Source organism: Musca domestica, unplaced genomic scaffold (genome assembly GCF_030504385.1).
Source record: "Musca domestica strain aabys unplaced genomic scaffold, Musca_domestica.polishedcontigs.V.1.1 31, whole genome shotgun sequence".
Taxonomy (NCBI): Eukaryota; Metazoa; Arthropoda; class Insecta; order Diptera; family Muscidae; genus Musca; species Musca domestica.
The window spans coordinates 4,838,903-4,859,184 of NW_026712309.1; the positions used below are offsets into that span (position 1 = coordinate 4,838,903).

Below are 20,282 nucleotides of genomic sequence, written 5' to 3' on the forward strand. Positions count from 1 at the left end.
CTTCTGAGCGATTGTTGCTTCTCCAAATTTCAATAAGCGCTGCATGGACAAACACATGTTTATCTGCAAAACACGTGTTGGTACAAAATAGAACAAAAAAGGCTAGTTACTCATTAATTAACACACTTTTGTTAATAACTTGGCATTTATACCTTTTTGCAATGCTTTGCCATTCACAAGTTACACTCCACGGAACACAACTACAATTTATAGATTTTATATAAAGCTATACATAAACGAAACAATTCACTGTATTACAACAACAGACAATTATGACAAAAAGGGCACCTCGTCTTAATTTTACATACCTGCACTAACGTTTTCCATAATTACACATTTTATTTTTTTCAATTTTGTCAAATCAGAAGCACTTGAACTTAGCTGATCTTTACCGCCAGTTGTACCAAAACAAAGTGACTTTCAAACAGCTGACTTTAAAAGCTCGCCAGCAAAAAAGGGTTGCCACCCGTATTGATATTAAACATTTTTTTTTTCTAATATGGGTATCTACATTTAGGAAATCAGTTAAATTTCAAAATATGAAACCAAAAAAAAAATGACTTTATGCCAAAAAATCATGCTTTTTACCCATAGTGCATTGGCTAAGTTCGACAGTTTTGGAGTACCGATACGGACATGTGTCCTATATTTGATTTCAATACAATACTGTCGATTTCATTTGAAATCCAAGACACGTCGTTAATTTTTTTTTGTGTTTCTTTTGCCAAACGTGACCACAATTTTTGCCACTGATAATTATCGCGGAGAGTTTATGTCTTTGCGCCGACCATTCCGACATCGAGTGGCGAAAATTTGACATTCACAAAAAGAATTCATGGCAAAGGAAACAAAAAAAGAAAAAGAGATTTTTTTTCATATTTCAAATAGAATCTATGATCTTCCAAAGTCATTAATAATTTACCTAAAACAATGTTTTTTTGTTTTGCTTCAAAGTTGTTTTATTTATTTATTTTAGTACTCAACTTTTGGGTGTTTTTTGCTGAGTTTCTTTGAAATTCAACCCACGTTCGAAATCCATGTTTTTTATTTTTGTAGACTCTAATATCTCGTCAAAGCGGATGATGAACATTTAATGTTTCGTTGTTGCTGTGTTGTACTGCGCTTCGCTCATTCTCCAGACTTGAAAAAAAAATATTTTCATAGCAATCTTCAATTTTTTGCGTTAGATCTCTTAAGTGTGACCGACGACTGATGTCATCTTGAATGAGATGTGTTTGTTGTTTTTTCTTTGTTTTGTTTGCTGCTTTTTTAAGAAAGAATGACAAAACATTTTATTTTAATGCTTTTTTGATTTTACTTTTTTTGCGTTTAATAAAAAGTGAAATTCCAAACCATAAAATTAGTTTGACTTATTTAATGACATTTTTGATGTGGGTGAAATTACAGGGGGAGATGAAAAACCTGCAACCAACTTCAGACTGCTGCCAATCCTAAGCCACTCGTCCGACAGCTGTGACAGCTCATTATATTGTTTCAAAGCGTACAAAAGAATTTTTGTGAGAGGTTTTCAGAAAAAAGTTATTCGTGGTGGAATTTAAACGTGATAGTGTTGTTATATTTGGCTGGAAAACCACATGTGGTTATCGTTAGAGCACTCCAGCGCTTAAATGTGAATAAATCTTTTGTGTCTCGTACCATTGCTCGTTACCGTGATACTGATAGCGTAGCCCGACGTCAAGAAAATGGACGGAAGAAAATGGTAACATCAGCAGAAATGATTCGAAAAGTAAAGAAGCGACTTGATCGAAACCTGCGACGCAGTGGCCGAAAAATGGCTCGTGAGCTGAACATATCGCAAAATTCCATTCGGCAAATATTGCAAAATGAGCTCGGCGTAATGCCATTGAAATTCCAAAAAGTGCAAGAACTTACACCGCAACAGAAAGAAAATAAACTTAAAAGAGCTAAAGAGTTGCTTCGCTTGGTCGAAGGTGGTGAACTGTCGAATTTGGTTTTCTCCGATGAGAAAACATTCGTTGTCCAGCAGTTTGTACACAAACAAAATGATCGTTTTTACTTGCCAAAGAGTTCAGCTGAAAATGTGCACCTTCGGTTGGCCACCAGAATTCAAGCGACGGCCATTGTGATGGTGTTGGCCGTTATAACAGCCGATGGTCGCTGTCGCTCTCCGTTCGTATTAATCGACCGTGTCATCAGAATAAATACCAAATATTATCTCGAAAATATACTGGAGGGTGTATTAAAGCCTTGGGAACGCAAACATTCAAACTCAGTACCCTCGCACTCAGCACACGCCACCCAAGAATGGTTACAAAATGAGATTCCTCACTTCATTTCTAGCGCCTACAAAATCTCCGGATACCAATCCGTTGGACTATTGTGTCTGGAGTATTTTGGAAAGCAAGGTCGACACTAAAAATACCATAGTGTCGATCATCTCAAATAAGCGCTACGCTAGGAATCGGCCAAAATACCGCAGAGCAACATTTGGGTAGCGTGTGACGGTTTCATTGGCCATTTTAAGGCCATAGTTCGTGCCAAAGGTGACCAATTTGAACAAATCTAAACTTATTCTAAAATTGCATGCTATTTCTGATATTTTTGCTTTCATTCAATAAAATTAAAAAAAAAAACAAGTAGAAAAGTTGTAAGTTCGGCCGGGCCGAACTTTTACTACCCTCCACCATTTAGAACGAATTTGACAATTCTCAAAAACAATAAAATCCGTTAAAAATTGTGTTAAAATCTTAAAAATACCGAATGTAGCTGTTAAATTAGGGTCTATACGACGACATAATATCAAATTTGAAAAAATTGGTGAATAATGTAGCTAAAATCATCAAAATTCCGAATATTGGGAGGTACCGTTATATGGGGGCTATACGAAGACGTGGACCTGCACAGACAATTTTCTGTCTTAGGCTGTAGCATCCATTTCAAACTTCAAATACTAAATTTTAAACAAGTCCGATGAATATTGTCGCAAAAACATCAAAATACCGCATATCGGGAGGTACCGTTATATGGGGGCTATATCAAAACGTGGACCTACGTGGCGCATTTTCAATACCAAATACATAATATACATTTGAGTAAAATTTTATAAACCTACTTCATTTCGTTCGGCAGCTAGAGTGACTTCCACAGACTGATAGACGGACGGACATTGCTAAATCGGCATAGAATTTTATGCTGATCAAGAATATATATACGTTGTGGGGTCTAAAATGTATATTTCGAGGTGTAACAAACGGAATGACAAACTTAATATACCCTCCATACTATGGTGAAGGGTATAAAAATGTAAAAATTATGGCGTTTGACTTTGTTGGAGTTTTTTTATCTCACCCTGTATATGAAGAAAGAATTTTTTTGTTTAAAGAAATATTTTACAAGGTTGTATAACTTGAATCGAAATATCAATATTTTTCCAAGTTTTCTTTTTCTCATACAGAACTGCAAGTTCGGTTTATTCTTAAAATATTGAATTTTGTCGCATAGTATTAGTTTCCGTCACCCATAATATAGAGCGTGATATGTAAGAAAATCACGCCGTGTGATCCACCCACAAGTTCCAGACAGATTTTAAGCAGCTGAAACCTTTATTCAAAAGAAAAAAAAACAATAATTCCAACTGTGTGTAAGTTTTTTTACTGAGCAGTTTGTTTTATAAAAGGGGCCTCTGATGTTGGGCGCCATTCTCAGCTTCTAATAAATTCAAAGAAAACCTGTAACAGATTTTCGAGCTTGACCTTCCATTATCTCAAAGTTCATTAGAGGCAATTAAAAAATGCAAAACGGACCTTCCCCTTTCCCCCAAGCCTCCGCCCAAAAACAATAGCTGTTATTAGTTACTTGATCGATTTGAAATCGTTATCGTGTGCATATTAATAAACACAAAACAAAAGAAACAAATTTGAATTTAATATTCACTCATAACTTGATTTGAAGACGATGAAGAAGAAGGAGACAACACGTACAACAAATTTTATTTAATTACCTACTTTATGAATATTTTAAAAATCAACAAAACTCAAGTACCCAACAACAACCAATTATCTATTCATTTTTCTATGCCATTTCCTGTTCGTTGCACTTTAAAGTGGTAATGAAAATGTTCCAATGGCGCGATGTTTTCGGTGTGGTTGTGCATTGAAGTGGTGCTAATTTTTGTTAAGACACAACAAAATTTCCCCCAAAAAAGTAACGAAAAATGAAAATGAAAACCTCTCACATACTTTGTGGCTGGCTTCAATTCATGATAAAACAAATTTCGAGAAATGAATTTCCTTTTCCCAGTAGAAAGACACCGGCGATTTCCGTCTGTGTTACTTTCAAGTGTTGTGTCTTTGAGGGCCACTTTCAATTCAAAACCGCTCAACAACAAAATATTGCGGCGGCAAATTTCAATAAGGAAAAGAAGCCACGGCAAGTTTTTGTCACGACAAAATACCACAAAAATTAAATACAAGCTATGAAGTGTTCTTCTGGTGGGTATTTTTTTTGTGCCTTTTCAAGGAAATGTTTTGTATTTAAATTTATAGAAAACCAAGAGGGAGAAACAGGCAAAAATTGAAAGTAAAGTGGCTTGAGAATAAATATTATAAATCACTATGACGAAAATTATATTTTCGATTTTTTTATTGGGATATTGTTTCTCATGGAAATAGGCGCTCAGTAAATTATTTTCTATTGAACCAAGGTTTCCAGCAGCTGAGGACAAATTTTCTGAAAAAAAAAAAACCAGTAAGGAAAGCTCAAAAGTCGGGCGGGGCCGACTATATGATACCCTACACCACTATGCATATTAAGTAGAGCTCTCGTAAAAGGGTTTATACAGGGCATTTCAGAGCTCTATGAGATATTTGGTACAAAATCAAAATCTATCTAATTCTATCGTGCATTTTACGAACTATAGCTATCTCTGAACCGGGTTTCTCCAAATTTGACGTATTAGCTTCTAGACTGAATTCGGTCTTATGTACGAAAAATCAGGTGATTTGGGCTGATATTGACCATTTAGTGCACATTTAACCCGAAATCGGATGAAGATATATATGGGAGCTATATCCAAATCTGAACCGATTTCGATAAAATTTAAAACAGCTATTCCTGTGCTCCAACTAATACCTGGTACCAAATATCACGGTTGTGGAGTGAATATTACGAATGTAAGGGACTAAAACACTATATCGGATGAAACATATATATTGTTGCTATATCTATATCTGAACCGATTTTCACTAAATTTGATATACTTGCTTCTAGGCTGAATTTGGTCCGATGTACTAAAATTCAGTCCATTTGGACTTATATCGGCCATTTGGTGCACAATTAACCCGAAATCGGATGAAGATATATATGGGAGCTATATCCAAATCTGAACCGATTTCGATAAAATTACAAACAGCTATTTCTGGGCTGTATCTTATATCTGGTACCAAATATCATTCTTGTGAATTGCATATTACGAATGTGAGAGGCTTAAACACCAAATCGGATAAAATATATATATGGGAGCTATAGCTGTTTCTGAGCCGATTTTCTCCAAATTTGTTGTATTTGCTTTAAGGCTAATCTCGGTCACATGTGCCAAAATTCGGGCCATTTGGGCTGATATTGACCATTTGGTGGTCAATTAACCCGAAATCGGATGAAGATATATATGGGAGCTATATCCAAATCTGAACCGATTTCGATAAAATTTAAAACAGCTATTTCTGTGCTCCATCTAATACCTGGTACCAAATATCACGGTTGTGGAGTGCATAGTAGGAATGTGAGGGACTTAAAGATCAAATCGGATGAAAGATATATATGGGAGCTATGGCTATATCTGAACCGATTTTCACTAAATTTGATATACTTGCTTCTAGGCTGAATTTGGTCCGATGTACTAAAATTCAGTCCATTTGGACTTATATCGGCCATTTGGTGCACAATTAACCCGAAATCGGATGAAGATATATATGGGAGCTATATCCAAATCTGAACCGATTTCGATAAAATTTAAAACAGCTATTTCTGTGCTCCATCTAATACCTGGTACCAAATATCACGGTTGTGGAGTGCATAGTAGGAATGTGAGGGACTTAAAGATCAAATCGGATGAAAGATATATATGGGAGCTATAGCTATATCTGAACCGATTTTCTCCAAATTTGATATACTTGCTTCTAGGCCGAACTCGGTTGGGTGTGCCAAAATTCAGGTAATTTGGACTGATAGTGGATATTTGGTGCACATTTAACCCGAAATCGGATGAAGATATATATGGGAGCTATATCTAAATTTGATCCGATTCTCACCAATTTCAATAGGGTTCGTCCTTGGGCCAAAAAAATATTGTTTGGAAAATTTCATCTCAATCGGATAATAAATGCGACCTGCATTTTGTTCACAAGAATACATGGACAGACGGACGGACGGACGGACAGACGGACGGACGGACAGACGGACTGACATGCATAAATCGACTCAGAAAGTGATTCTATGAAGGTTCTCTAAAGTAAGTATGGGTCTATCTCGTTTCCTTCTCCATGTTACAAACAAATGCACAAAGACATAATACCCTTACCACTATGTGGTGTAGGGTATAATCAGCTGAAGACAATTTATGTTCTACTAGCAAGAGCCAGTTACTTCGTCAGCGAAAATTCCACCTTAAAATTTTAGATTCGTTCCAACAGTTCGTGTTAAGCTTTTTTATACCCTCCACCATAGAATGGAAGGTATATTAAGTTACATTTTAGACCCCACAAAGTATATTTATTCTTGATCAGAATAAAATTCTATGTCGATTTAGCTATGTCCGTCCGTCTGTGGAAATCACTCTAGCTTCCGAACGAAATGAAGTAGATTGATAAAATTTTACTCAAATGTATATTATGTCTGCAAGAAAAATGGGCCGTGTAGGTCCCCCATATAACGGTACCTCCCGATTTTCGGTACTTTGTTGATTTTAGAGACATTATTCATCGGAATTGTTTCAAATTTAGTATTTGAAGTTTGTAATGGATACTGCAGCCTAAGGCAGAAAATTTTCTGTGCCGATCCACATTTTGGTATAGCCCCCATATAATAGTAACTGCCCATATTTATGATTTTAGTTACATTATTCACCGATTTTTTTCAAGTTTCGCATTTGAATATTGGCTTTCGACAAAAGTTGCCTATGCAGGTCCACGTCGTCGTTTAGACCCTAATAAGACGTCTACATTTCGTATTTTTAAGTTTTTAATAGAATTTTTATCGGATTTTATTTTTTTGAAAATTGCCAAATTCGTTCCAAATGGTGGAGGGTATCCAAAGTTCGGCCCCGGCCGAACTTACAGCTTGAGTACAAACAAGACTCATAATGCGCAATTTGTTTAGTTTAAAAATATTTTTTTTTTTTATGAAAATTCCATACATCGTACTAAATTTTGAGGCTTTCAAGCTTTTATATATTAATTAATTATTAATTATTTAAGTTTTCCTTTTTCGGAAAGAATAATGGGGAAATGTTATCCCTTGACCAGAAAAAGTCTTCAAAATCTTTGATTTTGAAATGTATTGATGAGGATCTTAATAAAACCATTGCACAATGGACCCACATCCATTTTTTCTGTCCAAAACTATTTCAATGTCTCCATATGTAAAGCCTAGAAACCAACAGACCTAAATATAAAATTTTAGAATTGAATCGCTTCACCCTCAATGCCAAATTAAGTAATGTTACTCTATCCAAAATAATCTACATCTCTTAATCCTAGACACCAACAGTGATCCAAATTTAGTACCATTTAATACTCTACGAATTATTATAGTACGCAATTGCAAAACCACTACCAGTTCTAAAAACCAGGAACCACAAGAGACTTCAATTTCAAAAATTTCGTGATTCCAATTCTACACATTCACTCAATACCACATTTTAGTAACATTTAGTATTTTTCGTTAAATTTTGGTACTCATTTGCACCATCGTTTCATATGCCAGACACCAACATTTATTGCTAAAGAAAATTTCACACTTTAGCTCTATCCCTTAGTAGCATTTGGTACTTATCTTAGTCCGTATTTCCAAAACAATCTCCATATCTCAACTTCAGATATCAACAGTGACCTCGATACCATTTTGTGGAATTTTGAGCTTTCGTACGTTCATAGTACGCATTTCCAAAATTACTTCCTTCTCTCAACTGCAAACACCAATAGCGACATCCATATCAAATTTCAGGATTTCAGCTCGTTTCCTTCACCCAATATCAAATTTAGTACTAATTAGTACTTCTCACAAGTACAGTATACATTTCTAAAACCACCTTCATACCTCAATTCCAGATAACAACAGAGACCTCAATATCAAATTGCGGGATTCCAGCCCTATTCCTATACCAAATGCAGTACTATTTAGCACTTTTCGTACAAATAAAGGACACATTTCCTTACCACCGACAAATCTAAAACACATATAGCCAAAATCTAAACATGGGATTTCAGAATTTTAATCTCTATCCCTTCCCCCAAAACCAAATATAGCACCATTCAGAACTTTTCGTACAATTCAAGTGCAAAATTACCTCCATATGTCCAGGCTGCACATGTTCATCCAATACCAAATTGTACCCATACTATTTGTAATATTTGGTACTTTTAGTATACTTGTAGTACACATTTCCCAAACCATCTCTTTATCACAAACCTACCACCAACTGGTACTCCAATACCAAATTTCAAAATTCCAGCTTCATCCGTTTACCATAAACCAAACTGTTCCAAATTTAGTACCATTTAAGATATTTCGTAGACTTAGTACACATTTCCAAAACCACCTTTATATATCAAGCTTACGTTCCAACCTTGATTCTCATACCAAATTTTAAGTTTCTAGCTCCATCCATTCACATGATACAAAATGGTACCATTTTGGAAGTTTAGTAACATTTTAGAACTTTTCATAACCGCAATGTTTGAATATCCAAAAACCCTTTGTTACATCTATCCTGCGCTCTATCAGTAACTCTTATACCAAATTTCTAAGCTTACTCCGTTTGTCCAATACTAAGCATTCCATTTTTAGTACATTTTAGTACTTTTCGTATCGTTTTAGTACGAATTTGAAAAAGCCCAGCCTTACCAAAACTGAGCCCAGGGCTAACCTTCAAGATTCTAGCTTCAGCCATCTCGTCTGGCCCTCAGGACTATATTCTTTGTAGAAAATAAGTCCTCCGTATCTGAGAACCCATTTTGTTTAATGAAAACAAGTTCTCCGTAGCAGGGGACAAATTCGTTGCTAAAGACTATCTTTTTAGGAAAGATAGATGCGCTGTCAAAGGCTTGGGACAACTAAAAAAGAAATCTGCAGAAAAGGAACATTTTTTCCAACGATAACAAGTACTTACTACTCTGAAGATGAGAACTAATATTTTTTCTAACTAAAAAGTTCTCTGCAGATACTTTTTTAACGGAAAAAAGTCCTCAGCAGCTTATGACAGTTTCTTTAAACAAAAACAATATCCTCTGCATTTGAGGACAATATTTCAAAAGTAAAATGCAAAATGAGGATATTTTTTAAGAAAAAAGTGTCCACAGCTTCTATTTTTCCACAGCTTCTATTTTTCTAAACAAAAAACTTGGCAGCTGAGGAGAATTTTTTACCAAACAAAAAATTAACTAAAAATTCAATTTTGCATTTATCCTTATTCCGTAATATCTTATTCCGTAATAACGTCAATTATCCAACACTTGCCATGGCTAATACCCACAATAGCAACCTCAAAACCGAACTGTATTATTTGGCACAAGTGTTTTCATTTGGATTAGTGTCATTCCTATATCAAAGTCAAGGTCAACTCAAAAAAAAAAAGCGATTAGCTCAAAGACGTCTGACTGCTTCGAACATGAAAAGGTGGTGTATGAAATAATCAGAAATTCATTTCGAGATTTATAGTTGTTTGCTTTGTTTTGGTTTTTTGCGCCCCAGCTTCGTGCAGGTTACCCCTCCCAAATGAGATATTCAGCTATTAATAGGGACTGCTGTTTTGTTTTTAAAGCTGATCAATATTTTTTTCCTCAACAGAGCGTTTATTGATATTTCAATTAAGAGGGGCAGCAGCAGGCTGCTGCTAATTATTCTGGTTGTACAGGTTTTGGAGAGCATGTCTCATGTCGTTTGTCATGAGTTGTTTTTATTCCAGCAGCTTAGAATTTCAAGCCGGTATTTTGCTGCTATCTTTATATCACTTATTGCCGGTTCTGTTTTTACTTTTATTTCTGTTTACTTTTTTCCTTGGAAAAAGCAGAAACAAGCTCTTGAGATGAAAGACATGTCAACAGCAATGCGTAGAATGTTGCACTTTTAGTTTTAACCGGTTGCTGTGCCCATGAAGGCAAACAACAAATGCAGTTGTGATAACCCCATAACATAAGCTCACAATGTAATATTCCACTTGTGGAGGAGAAATGAGGAGATGGAGTTTATTTTTTACAGGAAATATAATTAATATTAATTTATTTACTGGAAAGATATTAATGAATATCGGTGGCATATTCTGAATTTTTATGAATAACAAAAATAAATAAAAAGTAAGAAAAATTTAAACAAAACAAAAAACCTCTTGGCAGCGGTGGGATTCGAACCCACGCCTCCGAAGAGACTGGTGCCTTAAACCAGCGCCTTAGACCGCTCGGCCACGCTACCACATGGCGGGCTAGCGGTGTATGTCGTATGTGACTTTGCTCGAATTCACTTCAATATGATGGTGAATTTCATTTCAACGTCCAATCCAAACGAAAATTCCACCACTCTAACATTTATATTCACCTTGATGCTTAGGTAAGGTAGTTTTTTTTTATGGTGAAATTAATAATGGTGAATTGGCATTGTTATCAATGTTGCCGTTTTTTATTATTTCGACCAAAAATTTATTAAAAATCTGGTCGTATTGCGAAATTACATATACAGTAGATTTTCGGTTTAACTAACTATGTAATGTCGGCCCTATTTGTTAAATTTAAAAATTCTTTAAACCTGGTATTATATATGACCAGGCTTATTTACTCAAAACTATTGAAATAACAACCCTTATATGGTTTGGACAATGCCTTTTTTATGGTTTAAATTTAAAATCAAGTTAAAAATAAAATAAATGGAATTCAAATCTGTTTCTGGTTTAATGACCTGTTTGTATTTTAGGAACTTGTAGTGTTTTTTTCTTTGTATCGCCTCTTCAAATATATTAGACTCAAATATGTTTCAGTCTTTTGGAATATTCAACTGTCGAAGAAAAATGTTTGATCATACTCTCAGAGATCATAAATTAGTTTGGATGAAAATAATGGAGAGCGGGCGAGTGTTGTTAGATAAAGAAACAGTGTGTGAAAATTAACTATTATTTATGGTACATACAGGGCGAGATGAAAAAACTGCAACCAATTTAAGACTGACTAAGCCATCGTCCGACAGCTGTTAAAATTATTCCAGTGACAGCTCATTATATTGTTTAAAGCTAACAAAAGCATTTTAGTGAGAACTTTCCGGAAAAAAAGTTATTCGTGATGGAATTTAAGCGTGATAGTGTGATTTCTTTATATTTGGCTGGAAAACCACAAGTGGCTATTGTTAGAGCACTCCAGCATTTAAATGTGAATAAATCTTTTGTGTTTCGTACCATCGTTCGTTACCGTGATATTGGTAGCGTAGCCCGACGTCAAGGAAGTGGACGGAAGAAAACAGCAACATCAGCAGAAATGGTTCGAAAAGTAATGAAGCAAAACGACTTGATCGAAAGCCGCGTCGCAGTGGCCGAAAAATGGCTCGTGAGCTGAACATATCGCAATATTCCATTCGACAAATATTGGAAAATAAGCTCGGGTAAAGCCATTGAAATTCCAAAAAGTGCAAGAACTTACACCGCAACAGAAAGAAAATAGACTTAAAAGAGGTAAATAGTTGCTTCGCTTAGCCAAAAGTGGTGAGCTGCCGAATTTGGTTTTCTCCAATGAGAAAACATTCGATGTCCAGCAGTTTATAAACAAACAAAATGGTCGTGTTTACTTGCCAAAGAGGTCAGCTGAAAATGTGCACCTTCCCTTGGCCACCAGAACTCCGCTCGTATTAATCGACCGTGCCGAATATTATCGCGAAAATATTCTGGAGGGTGTATTAAAGCCTTGGGCATGCAACAATTTTGGCCGCAGACCTTGGACATTCCAACTGGACTCAGCACCATCCCACTCAGCACGTGCCACCCAAGAATGGTTACAAAATGAGGTTCCTCGCTTCATTTTCAGCACACAATGGCCACCAAAATCTCCGGATACCAATCCGTTGGAATATTGTGTCTGGAGTATTATGGAAAGAAAGGTTGGCACTAAAAATACCAAAGTGTCGATCACCTCAAGTAAGCGCTTTGCAGGGAATGGACCAAAATACCCCAAAGTAACATTCTGGCAGCGTGTTCCATTGGCGTTTGAAGGTCTTAACTCGTACCAAAGGTGACCAATTCGAACAAATCTAACTTATCCCAAAATTTGTTTGCTAATCTCGACATTTTTTGTTTTCATTTAATAAAATGTAAAAAAATGCAAAAATTATGGCGTTTGACTTTGTTGCAGTTTTTTATCCCCTGTATCTTAGAAATTGTATCATATTTGATGTTTCGAGTAAGGGATACCACCTACTCTGAAAAAAAATTGCTCATATAGGTACACGTCTTCGTATAACCCGTATGTAACGATACCGATACGAGGCCCCGTTTTCTAATAGCCCCAAATAATTGTTACGCCTGTTTCCGGAAATTTTAAGACGGTTGTGCCACTTTTCAACAGAATTTTTTTTACATGTAGGAGGTTCCTTCCAAATGGTGGAACGTGTTTATAGTTCGGGCCGTCCGAACTTAGCTGCATTGTTTAATTTTTTTATTTTGGTATTCATATTTTTTTGCCTTTGTCAATTTAAGAGATCTGGCAACACATCTAATCACACCATCATGTTGAAATTTGGTGTGGCAATTCACCACATTTGTATACTTGCCAATCTAAAACCAAATCTACGCATTGCCAACACATTTCCTTATATTTGGTTGTTGACTTGGCTAAGCAATGTATTTTAGTACTCAGTGGTGAATTTATCCAAAAACAAATTTTGTTGTTTAATTATAGAAATCTTTTTAATTTTTTCAATACATATTGTTGACTTTTTAACTCGGAATATTAACATTAGCTCTTAATAAAGACAAAGTTGGTGGAAGCAAATATATACTACAAATATTTTACACCGACTATTTTACACTTCAAAGCCAAAGAAAGCCCCCTTTGGTGCACTGCAGTTTCTTCCCTCCCCCCTTTTGGCAACCAAACATGAGATGACATTCGTTTCCATTCGCATTGTGTTAATGAACCATGAAAAGACGGCGAATTGGAGCCCTTTTTAAGTAGCCATAATCTATGGCATAGACGTTGCAACCAAAGACAGACAGACGGACAGAGGGGCAGACAGACAAACAGACAGCAGCACACTCTCCACTTTCTGACATGACCATGTGCAACGGAAAACGGCTTTCGATTTGTCTCAGGGGATAATAAATTTCTTTTAATTATACCACCAAAATGTCTCATTTCTCTTTTCATTTGATTTCGTTTTTTTTCTCTGAATTTTCCTAACAAGATTTAGGGCCGCGCTAGTTTGGCTGAGACGAAATACGCATCAATTGCCGTGAATTGGAAATTAGCGGAACAATGTAACGAATGCCAAAAGATTGGGGTTGTGGATGTTTAAAATTTTGAAAGTAAAAGTTAAATTTCTATCGTGCGTTTTCAATGAGATTTGTTCCATTAGAATATTGTGGAAGTTTTAAGATTGGTGTTTATTAAGTAAATTATATTTCTCTAAAGGCAAAGGTATTTCTATAGAGAACCAATGTTTCTTTACAAAATGTATCTCTAAAAATATTTTTAACTTAAAAAAAATTTCCGTGCGTATGGTGGGAATCATTCTTTAACACCTCTTCTGATCTGTTATTAAACTACATATCCCATTTTACGCAAAATTACTCTTGCTGCCCTCTCTAAGGCCGCTATACAGGGTGAGCTGAAAAAAAACTGCAACCAACTTCAGACGGTTTATTTCTAAGCCACTCGTCCGACAGCTGTTAAAAATATTCCTGTGACAGCTCATTATATTGTTTACAAGCGTACAAAAGCATTTTGGTGAGAATTTTCCAGAAAAAATGTTTTCGTGGCGGAATTCAAGCGGGATTTCTTTATATTTGGCTGGAAATCCGCAAGTGGCTAACGTTAGAGCACTCCAGCATTTAAATGTGAATACATCTTTTGTGTCTCATACCATCGCTCGTTACCGTGATAATGGTAGCGTAGCCCGACGGGAAGAAAGTGAAAAGAAGAAAACAGCAACATCGGCAGATATGGTTCGAAAAGTAAAGAAGCTACTTGATCTAAACCCGCGTCGCATTGACCGAAAAATGGCTCATGAGCTGAACATATCGCAATATTACATTCGGCAAATATTGAAAAGGGGGCTCGGGTTAAGGCCATTGAAATTCCAAAAAGTGCAAGAACTTACACCGCAACAGAAAGAAAATAGACTCAAAAGAGCTAAAGAGTTGCTTCGCCTGGCCGAAAGTGGTGAACTGCCGAATTTGGTTCTCTCCGATGAGAAAACATGTTTACATGCCAAAGAGGTCAGCTGAAAATGTGCACCTTCGGTTGGCCACCAAAACTCAAGCACCGGCCATGGTGATGGTGTGGGCCGTCTTAACAGACGATGATCGTTTTCCGCTCGTATTTATCGACCGTGGCATCAGAATAAATGCCGAATATTATCACGAAAATATTCTGGAGGGTGTATTAAAGCCTTGGGCACGCAAACATTTACGCCGCAGACCTTGGACATTCCAACAGGACTCAGCACTATCGCACTCCGCACGCACCACCCCAGAATGGTTACAAAAGGTGGTTCCTCGCTTCATTTTCAGCGCAAAATCTCCGGATACCAATCCGTTGGACTATTTTGTCTGGAGTATTTCGTAAAGCAAAGTTGGCACTAAAAAATACCTCAAGCAAAATACCGCAGAGCAACATTCGGGCAGCTTGTGACGGTTTCATTAGCCGTTTGAAGGCCATAGTTCGTGCCAAAGGTGACCAATTCGAACAAATCTAAACTTATTCTAAATTTGATGATATTTCCGACATTTTTGATTTCATTCAATAACATTAAAAAAATGTAAAAATTATGGCGTTTGACTTTGTTGCAGTTTTTTTTTTTTCACCCTGTATTTCTCCAAAATAGCACTGATCTTGTCTTTCGAAAATTAAAATTTTCGATATCCGATATTTTAATCAATTCAACACAAATTTTCAATTTTCCACCATTCCATGAAGTGATGCAGGTCGCCATGGGGTCATAGCTGGCAAATGAGCTCCATAGCTGGCTGGCAAATGAGCTCCCCCACTTTATACCCCGTCATCACTTCCATGATTCGAAAAAACAACTATTTTGTTTACAGAGAATGTGGTGCAACAATTCTTGTATTGCGTTGGGCGCTGCTACATCTGCAACAGCCACACAGTCCGACAAACTGTCCATGAATCAGTTTGCTGGTTTCTTTCCTAACAAAATTTACAAAATATTGAACTTTCCCAGTGTGTTAACACCCGTAGAAGCAGAAGAAGTGGAAGCAATAGAACCAAAAACCGGCAATAAAAATATGTGTTGAAATCTTCATTCTTTTTTATTTTGTTTATAAAAAGTTGTATTCCCGTTTATTATTAGAACAACAAACACCACTGAATAAAAAAAAACAATAACAACGACGAGGGCCGTAGAGGCAAACAAACCTACTTCAATTAAAACAAAAGTTCTTTTTAAACAATTTCATGCGAAACAGAAGAAGTTCGTTGTGGTTCCGTTTTGTTTTTCATTAAACTGCCTGCCTGCCTGACTGACTGGCTTGCGTACTGGCCCGCCAATGTGCAACTCAAACAGGTGCTGTCATTCGAATTGGATTTTTTATATGTCGGATGAAGATTACTGCGAATTACTTTACACTTGGTTAATCTGGGCTGGCTACAGTCACACACACTAGAGGCATGTGCACCAAAAGCCAAAAAAAAGTATTTTGTAAATGTCGACAGCGCATTAACGAAGCTATGGGAAAGTTCATTGAAATTGTGTTCCAGAAATAAACAGCAATTTTTGTTTTGGTGGACCTCAGGGCTCTCATTTTTAAATGGAAAAAAATGTCTTGTAATTGTGATAACAAATTATTGCAAATGACTTTTTATAGAGGGTCTTGAAGAACTTCTTATTGAAGTCATTAAAGCCCTTGATGGATTGTTATGTAAAGCTTTGATGGCTTCTTAAAAAATGTCTTGTAGGCTCCATATATCAAGCTTTTTAAAAATGGCCTTAAGGGCTTGTAATAAACGGACCTTAAAGACACTTTTCACAGATCCTGTTTGACTTCTCATTAAAGTAAAAAAGCGTTCTTATACATTAGACCTTAAAGGGTTCATCATGTAAGGCCTTGTCTTCTTTGTTTAATGACTTGAAGTTTAAATAGGAAGGCTTTTTGTGGTAGATTTTAAAGGTTTAACATAACATACTTTTAGGGGTTTGCAAGGAGAAAAATTGCTAAGTTTCAATGTCTGATTTGGTTAGAAATTGTGGCAGTAGCACTCAAAATACCGAAAATCGGTAGATACCGTTATATGGGGGCTATACCAATTGGTGGACCTGAAGCGAATATTTTTTTCATCAAGAGAAACAAACCTACCCAGAACCCTAATTGTTAAGTTTCATCTAATTTGGTGGGAAATTGTGGCAGAAATCAAAATTCCGAAAATCGGAAGGTACCGTAAAATGGAGGCTATACCAATTAGTAGACCTTAAGCGAATATTTTTTGAAGGGAGAGAGTAAACCTACCCAGACCCCGAAAAATAAAGTTTCAACTGATTAGGTTGGAAATTGTGACGGAAGCCTTCAAAATACAAAAAATCTGGAGTTACCGTTATATGAGGGCTATACCTACACGTGAACTAATATGGTCCATTTTCAAAACCAATCAGTTTGCATATAATATACGCGTTCGTGTCAAAGTTCAAAGCTTAATAGACGAACGGACAGACAGACGGACATGCTTAATCGGCTTATAATATTACTCTGATCAGGAATGCGTATACTTTTTGGGGTCTCCGACGTATATTTTGAGGTGTTGCAAACGGAATGACAATTGCATATATATAATGAAAGGTATAAAACCCCTTGTACCCTTAAGAAGCCTTGAAGGGCTCCTTAAGAAGACTTTAAGGGCTCCCAGAAATAGTCCTTTTACGACCTTCGTTAAATAGCTTTTAGTATCTCCTAAAAGCAGCTATGGTAAGCACTCTGTAAGAAGACTATTAGGGCTTCAATAAAATTAACTTTTATGCAAAGGTATATTAGGTCTCGCAAAAAAAAACTTAAAGATACTCAATACGAGACCCTTTTATGGTATTTTTTATGTGTTTGAAGAAACTCTCAGACGCCTCGAAAGAGTGTTTATAAGAAGTCCATTAAATCCTTTATTAGACCTCCTATAACAAACACTGCGAATGTTTTCTATAGATAATGTATTCTATAATAAGCCCTCAATGCCTTCCAGGGCCTTTAAGGTCTTTTTAAGAAACCATTAGGATCTTCTGAAAGAAACCCTTTGAGACCTTCACTTATTATTCTCTTATTTCGAAGCCTTTTGAGGTTTTTTTTTTTAACAGCCATTCGAGGCCATTTATAAAAGGCCATTTTAGACCTTTAAACAGCCCTTTAAGTCCTTCTAAAAAGCCTATCGAGGGCTCCTATAAGTAGCGCTTTCATAAGAAGCCCTTCGAGGACTTTTATAAAGAGACCTTCTAAAAGAAACTCTTGGATATTTTTTGTAGTAAGTCTCTAGAGTTCTTCTTAAGAAGAAGTCTACATAGAATGAACTTCGAGCCCTACCATAAGAAGCCCTTTGGGAACTTTCATAAAAAGCCATTCGAGGCACTTCGAATCCTTCCCACTTCGAATCCTTCCCCCTTTCGAGTGCTTCCAAAAGAAACCGTCTATACATAGCACATTGATACCCTCTTTCTTATAGAGAGTATAGAGGTCCTTCGAAGCCCTTCTAGGCATTCTCTAAAAAGAGACTTTCTAAGCTTTTATACGGATACCTTCCAATCCTTTTACATGAGGACCTTCAATGTTTTCTTTAAGAAGTCATTCTATGCTTTTAATAAGTGGTCCTTCCGGGGATTCTAAACAATTCCTTCGACAGCTTCTAAAAAAGATTTTCTAGTGCTTTTAAAAACCCTCCAAGTTTACTTTAAAAAAATCACCGAGGACCTCTAAAAGGTCTTTAAGCCTATTTAAGAAACCTTCGAACTGTCCACAATAAGCCTATTTTAAAACGCCCACGAGAACCTCTATAAGAAACCCTTCGACACCGTCCACAAGAAGCCCTTTGAAGTCCTCTATAAGAAGCCCTTAAAGGTATACTTTAAGGTATACCCATCGAGAACCCCTAGAACAACTTTGAGCTTTCAATAAGAATCCCTTCGAGGCCGTCCATAAGAAACCCTTCGACACCGTCCACAAGAAGCCCTTTCAAGTCCTCTATAAGAAGCCCTTAAAGGTATACTTTAAGGTATACCCATCGAGAACCCCTAGAACAACTTTGAGCTTTCAATAAGAATCCCTTCGAGGCCGTCCACAAGAAGCCCTTTAAGGTCTATTTTTAAAAGCCCTTCGTAGCCCTCCGAGGCCTTTAAAAAGTCCTCAAAGAAGTACTTCGAAGCGTTATTTAAGAAGCCTTCGACATAAAGCCTTCGAGGCTGTCCACAAGAGGCCCTTCAAAACATTCGAAGTCCTCTAAAACCCCTTTGAGCCTTCTATAAGAAATTCCTCATGTTGGTGCTCCGTGGCCTTTAAAAAGCCCATGAAATCATTTTAATTGTTTCCTATAAAATGGCTTGGAAAAATTCTGACAGAAGACCTTTCAGACATACTTATATGAAGGCTTCAAGAGGTCTTTCACATAAGAAGACAAAGCAGAGGCTTCCCTAAAAGGTCTTTTATTTTTGCTCCATTGCCCATAAATTCCCATTTGCTTGCTGACTGCCACCGTTAACGAAGAAAGGTGTCATAAACTCTAAAGAAAAACTATCAGCTATTGTGTGGGCGTTGCATTAACAGAAAGCGGAAGATGAAAAGGCTGAGAAGAAGAAGAACAACAACAACAAATTACAAAAAGACACGTTTCGTTTTTGCTATCAAAAAGAACAGCTAGAAAAATTAACTTTTTCCTGTCACTGCAGTTCGGTCGTCCGTCGCTAAGTCAGGCAGTCTGTCAGTCACTCAAATGCAGAATTGTACCGTTGTTGATTGGTGTGGCAAAAGGGCCACCCGCCATATGCTTTGTGTCCGCCAGACACCAAGAGACATGTGTGCATATTTTTAAAAAGAAACATTCTCTTCTTGCTGTGACATCGCCGCTCATTGGAGGCAGAGAGAGGTGAATGACAGAACATGTCGTTGGAAAATCCAGCAAAAGAATGAATGAACAAAATGTTGAACAAATCTCTTAAGATTTGTAACAGCTTTACTTCGGATGGGGCTTGTATAAGAAACCACCTACATGTATCTTCGAACAGCTACACCTCCCTCCCGAAATGATCACTTCCTCGTCTTGGGCTTTTGTTTATTTTCCATAAAAACAATAAAAATAAAGCAATTCGTAACAACAATCGATTGGTCTCTTTGAATGAGACCAGTTTCCATCCAACCAAGATTACCTTCTAAGGCAAGTTGTTGTAATTGTTGCACATTTTGGCGTATCCAAACCGAAACAGAAGTCTTGAATGACAGAAAATTTTGTGGACAATGTTGTTGAATTTCAAATCTGGATCTGTTTGTTTGGATGGTTGTTTTGGAGGGTAGTGAACTGCCGCTATCCATTCATCCATTTATGAAGAAAGCGAATTGAGTTATTTATGGATTGTTCCGTTTGCCCGCCTTCCATCCATCTGGAGGGTAAAATCACCTTTAAAATGAAGTAATTTTAAGATTTCCTGTCAACTCCATAAAAAGCCAAATGATGGCTCCTCTCGACTTTGAAAAATTATGTAAAACTGAAAACAGAAATTCAGAGTGGGGGTGTAACAATAAAAAGGGTACTCATTGAAGACATAAAATAAAACATTTTCAAACTATTTATTATTGTCATTAAGTCTATTTTATGATCTCTTCTTCTCCGACATTTATGATCTGTTTTTATGGGGCT

General features: G+C 36.5%; 1 protein-coding gene and 1 non-coding gene across 4 annotated transcripts in view; one reads left to right on the top strand and one right to left on the bottom strand.

Annotated features, from left to right (window-relative positions):
- Positions 1-20,282, top strand: part of LOC101889476 (putative uncharacterized protein DDB_G0277255) — a 132,255-nt gene that overhangs the window by 56,977 nt on the left and 54,996 nt on the right. The gene's annotated exons all lie outside the window — the stretch shown is intronic.
- TRNAL-AAG (transfer RNA leucine (anticodon AAG)) lies at positions 10,584-10,665 on the bottom strand. Its single transcript has one exon. It is a non-coding gene; the product is annotated as a tRNA-Leu (tRNA).